We start from the raw sequence: 10,785 nt of genomic DNA on the forward strand, positions 1-10,785 counted from the left end.
GGCAAGCGAGCGCGTTGACAGATTGGCGCATTTTGATTTGGCCTTACCGAGGCACAGTAATTACGCAGGCGAGGGCTTGCGCGGACAAGGACCGCGCGGATAACACAGGCTTCCGAGAGCGAAAGCGAGGGTGACGTGGCGTCGCGGCGACGCCCTCTCCCCTCGCGCAATACCGCGACAGCAGGTGCCCTTCATGATGGTGATCCCGACGTACTCCGAAATACTAAATTATCATAGAGGAGCGAGGGCCTAATACGCCCCGCCCCATAACATGCTTAATCAACAAGAGGCAGTTTGCTGGCGGAAGCTGCAAGCGGGAACCTTCCCAAATCTACCCCCCCCCCCCATACTAAGCAAAATGTTCCTAAATCAACACAGGGACACGCCCATGGCGTGGCGCAAAACCCACCCTTTATCATATCACGTGGGAATGGAGCAAAAACAAAACATTCCACAATATAGAAAATCCGAGTGCGGAGCAGTGGGAGAGTGTGCTCTCCAGCGGCAACCCATGCCTCCAACTGGGGCTAGTACACCAGGCCCGACAAGCAGCCACGCTCAGTGGTGCCCTGGAATAGGGGCGCCAACCATCCAAGAAGGGAGTCACCATCGACAAGAAGAAGATGGAAGCATTCGGTCTGACCGCTGAATGACTCTAAATTAGAGCAATAAAGTGTATCCTATTTTATCCTATCCTATCCTATCATATCCTATCCTATCCTATCCATTTCGCCTGCTTTTTTATGCATAGTTTCAAGCCTGCAAGGGCGAGCCAGAGTGACGAGAGCGCAAGGCGTGCTCGTGATGTGAAGTCGCAGCCAATGGCAAGTTTTACTGCCACAGTCGTCGCCGGCATTTTCGGTCAATAAGCCATTTGAGGCTTTCGCATCAAAAGTGAAATCACGTGTCAGCTTGCTTACGGTAAGCCACTTACGGCCGCCGCCCAGAACGTTGGTAGCTGACATGTTTTCTTGTTTTCACCTACTCGTTGATAAGCGTGGACCGTTGGGCAAGTTAAACGGTTTATGAACGCGGCACAATACATAATTATTTGTGTCGCTGTAAGCCACACGTACATTGCAAGTGCTGTTATTTTGTACATGCCAAGTGAAATTTCTTAGTCGTTGGACAATACACAGCCGTAAACATATACGCCAAACAATGTACCTCTACATGCAGATGGGAGCCCCTAATCTCTCTCGAAGTGCAGCGTGCCCTTTGCTTCAACTTTTCGAAAATCTCCAGCAGTTCGTTTCTTTACTCTTGCGCAGAAGCAAACACGACGGTAGCTGGGCCATCGTTGCGACGAAGTACAAAAGCAGTGCCTTCGGCAGAAGCAAAATCGCAGAAATGTTATGACACACACACACACACACACACACACACGCACGCACGCGCACACACACATACATACATACATACATACATACATACATACATACATACATACATACATACATACATACATACATACATACATACATCTCCTCTTCGCATTCGGAGAGATTCGCATAAATCTCTCCTAAAGTAGAGATTTGCATACATACATACATACATACATACATACATACATACATACATACATACATACATACATACATACATACATACATACATACAAGCATGCATGCATGCATGCATGCATACATACATACATACATACATACATACATACATACATACATACATACATACATACAATTTAATTTCGCCACGAGGAGCAGCCGCATAACGTGGTGCTTTCTCCCCACAATCATAACGCACTACATCGTGGTAACTTCTAATCGAGCGGTAACCTGGATTAGGTGATACATATCGGAGTCGAAACAGCGAAGAAAGACGTACGGGACGCGCGAGAACAGAAAGGACAAAGCGCTGACCTGTATTTATCGTTTTATTGTCTGTTCTATATGGCATATAAGTACACTCTACAGCATCATTACATATTAGTTCATACCAAGTGTCACTAGCCCAGCCACGAACGTGGGAAACCGTCTAAAGATGCTACCTCTTCTTCCAAAAGCAGCACTTTCGCCAGAAGGGCGAGATATTTACAGCTATAGCACTCTTTGTCATAATGAACACTCGTTGTCATAAAGCTGGTGTGATGAGCGCTCCAAGCGATCGCTTGGTGCTGCCTCTCGCGTTACCGCGCCTCCTAAAGTAGAGATTACGCAGCCTTCAACACTATAGGCGCGCGTGAAGACAGCGTGCAGACCTCGTGCTCAGCAGACCAACACCATAACCACTGAGAAACCCGGGCGGGTGAACATCACAGCGATCGCGGCGTTATCGACGACGGCGAAAACTCGCCTTGAGCGCTTTTGTAATTGCTATCGCAATAAAAAAATGAGGAAAACGCGCTTACGCATGCAGGGCCTCCTTTCTTCCTATACCTTCCATGGTTCGTCGATTTCGCGTGTTCTCCGATTCGCATAATACAAAACGTGCGTTAACAGAACAGGGACACAAATAAAAGACGCCTCGAGCGGCGCTTGCAGATAGTTTTAGAGCGCGGCCATTTGGCGCCCGTTCCTGCGGCGAGCGTCGGCGTGACCGAGCGAAAGAGCACCGCGAAAGATGAAAGGGCGAATGCGGAGCGCAGCGGTGGATGAGAGACGCGAGGGGGAATGCGGAGGGGGAGAGTATAGCGAAAGGGCGAGAGGAAAAGCGTAGTGCGATGACGACAGCTACGAGATGGCGCCAGGGTAGCGCGCGCAGTCTGGGACGTCTGTCTGCGGCGGCTGCTGTGAAACGCGCCTACGCACGCGTCGCCCACGCTGTGGCTGCCGCGATCTCCAGATTAGCGAGGCAGTCGCGCCACAGTTCGCTCCATTTGCAACGTGCCGCACGAGACAGATTGTCCGCGCGAGCCAGTATACCGCGAAATGAAAACACGTATAGAGCTGCGCTCAAATTTTGCATTAGGGAGTGTCGTAACCGTCGGTGAATGTTTTTATTGAAAGAAATATAGAATATGTACAATAACAATAGGTACAGAAATAAAAGGACACATGGTAGCTTAACAATTATTGCAAACTATTCACAGTAATCCCTCTCCCGTTGCCCCTTCTTTTTTTCATTATGACACATTGCAAACTCGCTTAGCTGGTGATTTTTCCGATTTGCATATTTTCTTAGAACGATTGTCTATCTAATGCGTGGACAGCATATCCGAATTTTTTGTGGATCAGTGCCAGATTGCTTCCTGATCCAGTTTGTAAACAATACGCGTGCTCCCGAAGCCTGTCGATATAATGCAGCGTCCGTTTTGCCCAATATAGGATCTTCAGCATGTTTGCAGACCTGCAAGACTGCGACAGCAGGTGTCGTAATTCGTCACCGATGAGCTCTTGCCACTGTACCCTAACGGGCCGAAAGCGAGCGGTCTTATGCATCGATTGCTCCCGCTTCTCGGCGCCCGGCACTCCCTCGGAAAGAAATAAGTCTTTATGGCCGAAACAGGGATAGCGTCCAACAACGTTCGCCGGCATTTTTTTTTTTTTGCCCCCGTCTCGGCACACAGAGGCAACATGGTAGCTCGAGTTTGCCAAGGGCGTAGTGCTAAGTCGTCACAACGCGTTGCGAATACGTTCACGTGTGAGCCCAAACTAAACAGGCGCCGTACACTGTGCACACAGTCGGCGATTGCCCCAGGACGAGAGCTGTCGACAGATATAGTGTGTTCTATCCACGTTCCACAGCGATGTTAGTGAGGAAGCAAACGTGGGGGCAAAGTAACTAAAGTAAGGCACTCGTCCGGACTGTTTGTCAAGCTTCGGCATTAGAAGGAGCACTGTTTTTTTCTGCTTTCTTTGTTTACGGTATCAAACAGAGCAACGTTAACATTAAACAAAAAAAAGTTTCCTGCTTGTTTCCCCTTCTACGTTGCATTTTGTTGTTTCATTTAGGTTAAGGGAGCACCAAATAAAAATAATTCTTGTGCTTATTTAGTAAGTTACTTTACTGCAATAATAAACAAAAAAGGCGCTCTTACCGCGATAAAAGGCTTGGCTACCCAGAAAAGGCGCAAAAGGGAAATACGGTTGGCGATGCTACTGTGAAGTTCTCGCACCAGTTTGCCGTGACGTCATAGATATTGATGGAGTCTGCTACGGCCCAGTTAATTGTGTGTTGGTAAAGATGTGCTGCATTGTATTTCAAGAGAGGCAAGGAGTGACCTTACTATCAGATTTGCCACATAGGGCCTCACTGAATAAACAAAAAAAAAAGAATCAGAAACATGGTCTAAGTTAAAGAAGCGCTTACGTATTCCTGCTCGCATGTAAACCACTCAAAAGAACGACTAAAGAAATGCAGAAAAATAAATGCTCGTAATCAGAAGTCAACCTCACACCTCACTTAGTACAACTGCTGTTGTGGGATTCGTTGCAATCTGCCAAGATTGCAACGAATCGTTGCAATTCATTGCAATCTTGGCAGATATATCTGCAGTTTGCAAAGGATTAACGTAGTATCCGGAATAAAGGGCCACTGCAGCGTGAGGTCACAATAGCTGAACGCTCTGCCTTGGGACAACAGACTGTCACCATCAAGCTTAACACGAACGATGAAAGAGACGTATAGCCGCTTAGCTGCAACAAACACACGTATCAAATACTGAATGCTTTGAAAGAAGGACGCAATAAAGGCAACACTCTCAATCGAGGAACCCCAACCAGAAATCCCCAGCATTGGAGCAACATTCAAGCAAAAAATGTGGTTGAGGTGGGCTCGCGCAAATTATAACGGCGACTGTATGTCAATACAGTGCCTGATTAGCGCTCGTATCTTAGCCTGGGCTGAAATGTTGACCACTTATCAGCAGAGATGGTTACAGAACGTTAGGCGCCGAGTCACGTGAACGTAGACCGACTCGGGGACGAACCAGCCTTCATACGAGTGTAGTCTACAAGCCTTTTAATACACTTTTTACACACACATAGATTGTAGTATCACATAAAAACGAGTTGGTAACGTTCTGTTGATTGAAACTTTATTACATATACATTGTCATTTCTATGATAAGAAAGAAGTCAAAAAAAGAAAGAAAAAGAAACACCAGCACAGTACCACGCTCTAGACGATTCCTCACGCGATATGTCACATTCATTGAATTCAAGCAGGGATATCAGGAGCTTCACTCTACACGCACATCGCTCTCAAGGTCGAAGGACATTTACGCAGGCTCGTGGGGTTTCATTCAAAACGATGCTTAACGTGCAAATATAGTACAAACTACCTTTGATTGTAACGAACGCGCATAATTGCAATATTCGTAATACTCAAGAATTCGGAGTAAATAATAAAAAGAAGAGTCTGCATTACCACTCAATTCTTCGGGACCTGTTGAACACACACGTACAGCGAATAGTTGTTAACCGACTTCCTCGCAACTTCAGCGTTGGCACAGTTTTGTGTATTGGGAAAAGAAAACACAGCTTCTTTATTCGTTTAACGTTTCTAAAGTTTTCTTCTGGTTGCTCACGCTTGAAGTAAATGAATTGGTTAATGATATTTTTGCAATTACCAATCTTGTTGATGCATGCTCATCGTTGCCAATTGCGTCCAACGGGCAAGTTTACATATAGCCGTAGTGAGATTATTTCCTTCAGTTTCGACGTCTACCCATCAATTTTTCTTCCTCTTATACTCGGACTCATTCTTTCATTCTTCCTCGCTGCCTGCACCGAATTTCATTCTATCGTCACTATACACCGATTTATGTTTTACTATCGGTCGTCATCTGCATTTAGTTGGTTTTGTCATTTTGTCATTTCACCATATTACTTTAGGAACGATATCCGCGATTACCCGCTCTTGAATCACTGAAACATGCTTCACTGAATCACTGAAACATGTATTCGCATTGCACAAAACAACACGCAAAAAATAATATGATACAGAAAACGGTGAGAGTAGCGTTACAGCTCGTATCTCACGCGGCGAACCCGGATTTGGTCTCTGGCCGAAGTGGAATTTGTCTTGTTTCTTTTTTTCGTCGCAGATTGCGGCGGATGATGATATCACAAAACCCACGGAGCTAGTCATTAGCAACTATTCGCTGTAAAGGGATTTCGAGGGACACATGTTGACGGAGGCAGACAAATGCGAAACGACCGAACAATGCGAAATTAGACAAAGCTAGGTGTGTGACAGACAGCAGAATTAGGTCCATCGGGTCATCTTCCTGCATGCGCCTACATTCATGCTCTGCGCAAGAGTGGCGCTTGATCTCCACACACATCGCCATGAAAACAAGACAGCACACAGCGCGAAGAAGTACAGCATGGAGGTACCACAAGTGACTTTACATAAGAGATGCCCAACCTTTCGGGACGAAATTACAATACCGAACAAATCGCGGCTCCATGCCGGGTTCCAATACAAACAAAACCAGCTATATGCAGCACCATCCAGGATTTCATTTTGTTCAGAGTCACACGCATATACTCTCGAGCACTATAGATATATGTATACATGTATTAATACAACAACAATGCGAATCAGTCGTGTCTGTATGTTTTGACCTTACTGTTCCTTTATTTTTTTGTTTTTTGTTTTTTGCGCATCATGTTCTCTCATGAATCAAAAGACTTGAGACCAGTTGACATTTGTCACACAGTATCAGTATAGGCAACAACATCGGGCCCGAACTCGCTTGTAAATGGAAGACGTTATAGGCTGGTAGCAGCTGGAGTTGCGTTTGGAAGAAGCGTGACGCTACGTTTTGTCAAGTTCAGCAAGCACGTGTTATCTGTCGTCTGAACATTGAAGCACGCAAAGAGAGTGCTGGTAACCGCGGAGGAACCCCGTCGTCCGCACCATTCATACATGCGGCACTGAGAGAGCAAGGTGTTCCACAAACTTCAGAAACGCTCGTTTTTTCAGGACACTGAGGATAATAGCGAACTCGGAAAGTTGGCACCGATACACGATTAACAACTGCGCCCGAAAAACTAACGCTTATAAAGACACAGCTACGAAAAGGAACAAGGCATTGACTTCTAACAGCAACAATACAAAAAAAAAATTGCGTTAGGTGAAAGTCAGCCATTTTTAAAGAGAAGCTTTCTTTAGCTCTCCCTCCCTCCCTCCCTGAACTTTCCTATTGCTTGAATGGCTGTCTGTCTGAGTAAAGTGGGCCGATACGGGAGACATTGTACCAAATGGCTGGACCGATCCCAGAGATGGTGTAATAAAAAAGAAACGATGATTCGGTGGGCTAGTTCTGGTACCGGTGCGCGAGGTGTGTACCCATAAGGGTTTTTAACGTGCTTTGTTATGCTAGCCAATCCTGGTGACAATGCAAAAGCTGCGGTACCCACACGCGTCATATCACTTAACCATTAGTGCCAACCAGTAAGTGTCCCCAACACTATTATCTCAGCAGGTTGACCTAGAAGCTATCGCTTGACCTTTACAATTGATCTCCAATGATTTCGGCCCAGCTTTCTATTTTTGAGTCACATGTATTAAGTAGATGTCGGAGTTCTTAGACGCGCCAATTACTTATCCATTCTTACTTGTTATAAAAAAGTAAATAATAAAGAAAGGCATTCCTAGTTCCCGCCGTAGCTGTCTCTTTCACAATCCGAGTTTTTCGCGCTTTTAGTAATGCACATTTACATATATTTCGTCGCCCACAGCATACACGACGGTGTTAGTCACGTCATTGCATGCAAACTACTAAAGCTCCGACGATTTCTCACACATTATCAATAGAACGCGAGTGTTCTTAAGAAGATATGTCGGCAACAGATCAAGAAACACTGCATAGACATCTTCACTAACACTTGACACATGAGCAACTGCATGGATGTACACAATACCGCAGCTCGCTGTTCCGCCAGTAACTTCAACAAAAATGCAGTCTGATATGTGACTCTCTATTATATGTTAACAACAAGGCAGTCAACACTCGTGACGTCCGAGTGAAAGATTTTTATGTGCAAACTGCAAGTATATACTTGTTTCTGGAGCCTTAACATCAGTGTCGTGAACGCTTTAAGAAAGAAATTGTCTTCCAGGTTCTTTGCCATATCTTCGGAAACATGGCTGCTTATTTCTGTCTAAACACGTAAAATTACGCGTTTGTAACTTGATCGCAGTTCCTTACAATATATGTCTTTTGTTTACAGGTTTCACAGCACTACAACAGCTCTCGCCTTCACTATTGTCACGCGTTGAAAGAGCACTGCAACATTTTACGCAACAATGAGCACTTCTTGTAAATGACGCCCTAAAAAGTATACACATTTGAACACCCATCTGTGGGAAGACAGTATGGTTGGGACGACAGGAAATTTTTGGGTGGCAAATCTCGGAATACAATATGCTCGCCGCACACAACCTACGTCACATCGATTCTAATTTGACTCGACACATATCAATGATTGCTGCACCACCCACTCGCACACTGGAAGGCTGGAAAACGATTATGCAAATAAAATACGCGGAAACCCGTGAGATACATAGAGTGGCTTCGGCAGGGTGCATTTGTCATGCTGTGGATGACAAATTTTCCCCCTTAGTTGGAAGACTCGGTGTTGTAGGCGGGAAGGCCGCCTTATGGCTATCTACGGAGGGGGCTGTATAAGAGACATCCAGACTCCTACAACCACACTAACTTGCAGCCGCGGTGATGAGTCATGCTCATATATGAGTCATTTTGTATAGGCTAGCTAAATGGATTGCTAGAATTCACAGCACACAAAAATTATACAACCCTGAAGATTGCAGAACGCTCAGGGAAGCTCTTTGTGGAGGCATTGAACGTTCAAGTGGAAGACTCTTTGATTTTGCATTTGTTCTGGCGGTACGCCTACATATTTTCCTTCGCAGCACACACGAACTGTGCGACTCTGAAGAATTGCAGAATGCGTAGGCTACAGCTGTCCATTAAAGCGATGAAATATCCAGTGGAAGACGTTTTGACTTTGCGTTTTTTTTCAGCCGTACACCGAACATTTTTTTTTCGTTAACAGCACACAGATATATAGTACAATCCTGTAGAAGTGTAGAATACGTACAGGCCTTGAGACGATAAATGTTTAGGTGGAAGACTCTTTTGACTTTGCCTTGGCTTCAGCGTACGCCTAACAGTTTTTGTCCACAGCAAACCGGAAGTCTACAATCCTGAAGAATTGTGGAATACGCATGACTAACGTTTTGTTGTGACGATGTAAGTTCTTGTGGAACATTCTTTGACTGCGGTTGTTTTAGTCGCACATTTAACTTGTTTCCTTCACAGCACACAAAAAATGTGCAACTCTGAAGAATTGTAAATTATGTAGGAGGCAGCTGTTTGTTGAAATTGAAATTTACAGTGGAAGACTCTTTGACATTGCGTTTGTTTCAGCGTACGCTGAACGTTTTTCTTCTCGTTCAAATCCCACAGAGATTGTGCAAACCTGTAGAAATCTAGAAAGCGTAGAAATCTTCATATGATAAAAGTTTAGGTGGAAGGCTCTGACTTTGCCTTTGTTTCAGCAAACGCCTAGCCGTTTTTCTTCACAGCACTGCACACCCAAAGTGTGCAATACTGAAAAATATTAGAATTCTTCCAACAAGCTGCTTGTTGTGACAATAACAGTTTCCGTGGAAGACTTTCTGACTTTGCGTTTGTCATAGCACACGCCCAGCTGTTTTCATGTGAATCTAAGTACGTCTCAAAAGAACTGACGTGCTATTTATGTTAGTAATTGTGCAATATAAACTCACAGCTTAGTATTGCAGCTTCGAAGCCCGTAGGGTATAGGAACTTAATGTTTTCATTCACTGAGTAGATATCCCCATATGACAAGAAAGCGTTTTCATCAACAATGGGCGAATGCAAAAGGCCTCAACTTGGAGCCAACTTATCAACTAAGTATTTTAATTTGTCGAAACGCTACCTTCAGGCTGAAGCTTCCCTTGTTCACCGGCTGTTGATCACTTCAAGTCTCCATTTTCATGGGATCCCTATAACTAGTAAGAAATAGTTTTGTAACATAGACATCGGCGTTCAGATTGCTATGAAGAATGGATCACTAAACATGCTCGAAATTTGACCCAGCACATGTAACGTAAGCTGTTTGAAGATTGCACAAGATTATGAGTCCATAAGGTCTGAAAAGAACGGAGTGTTGGCGAGTCCTTGGGATAGTAACTGCATGCTCGTTTCACTGTTAAGCACGCTTGCGAGAATGCTTGTACTCCCCGATAGATTGCCTTTGCCCGATTTGTGACCGGTCAGGTTTAACTTGCCTTATTTGAGTATGAAATGACTCTTACAAACAGGGTTCGGACCAAATCTCGCAAAAGGGAGTCGCCATGAATAACCCTTTGCTTTTTGAGAATCACGAAAGTCTACCACATCGACAGAAGCGACGGAAGCGTATGTAATACGATGATCAATCACACGGTAGTCAGATGCTACAGGAGTGCATTTAGGATTGTGTCATGAATCACTGTGAGGATATTCGTTAGGCAACTCGCCCTATAACACGCTAATGTTTGTGAAACCCGGGGTTAACTACGTTGTCCGTAAAGAAGTATTTGCAGCATCATCTAGTCAAAATGGAAGACTCATCTTTGAGCTAGCAGTTCTCTTCATCGTATGCCAACTTTCATATGACTTACAGCACGCGTTGAAGTATGCCAAGCCTGTTGACGCAATGAGCACATTTCTTCTTTTATTAAAGTAGAGTAGAAGTTATTCAACATTACTAGGCAGACAGCATCATTTCGCAGAAAAGCCTTTTTGTTGTGCGTGCGGATCTATTTCTCTTTTGTTTGTCATAG

This window comes from Dermacentor albipictus, chromosome 6 (assembly GCF_038994185.2).
Source record: "Dermacentor albipictus isolate Rhodes 1998 colony chromosome 6, USDA_Dalb.pri_finalv2, whole genome shotgun sequence".
In the NCBI taxonomy this organism is placed as follows: domain Eukaryota; kingdom Metazoa; phylum Arthropoda; class Arachnida; order Ixodida; family Ixodidae; genus Dermacentor; species Dermacentor albipictus.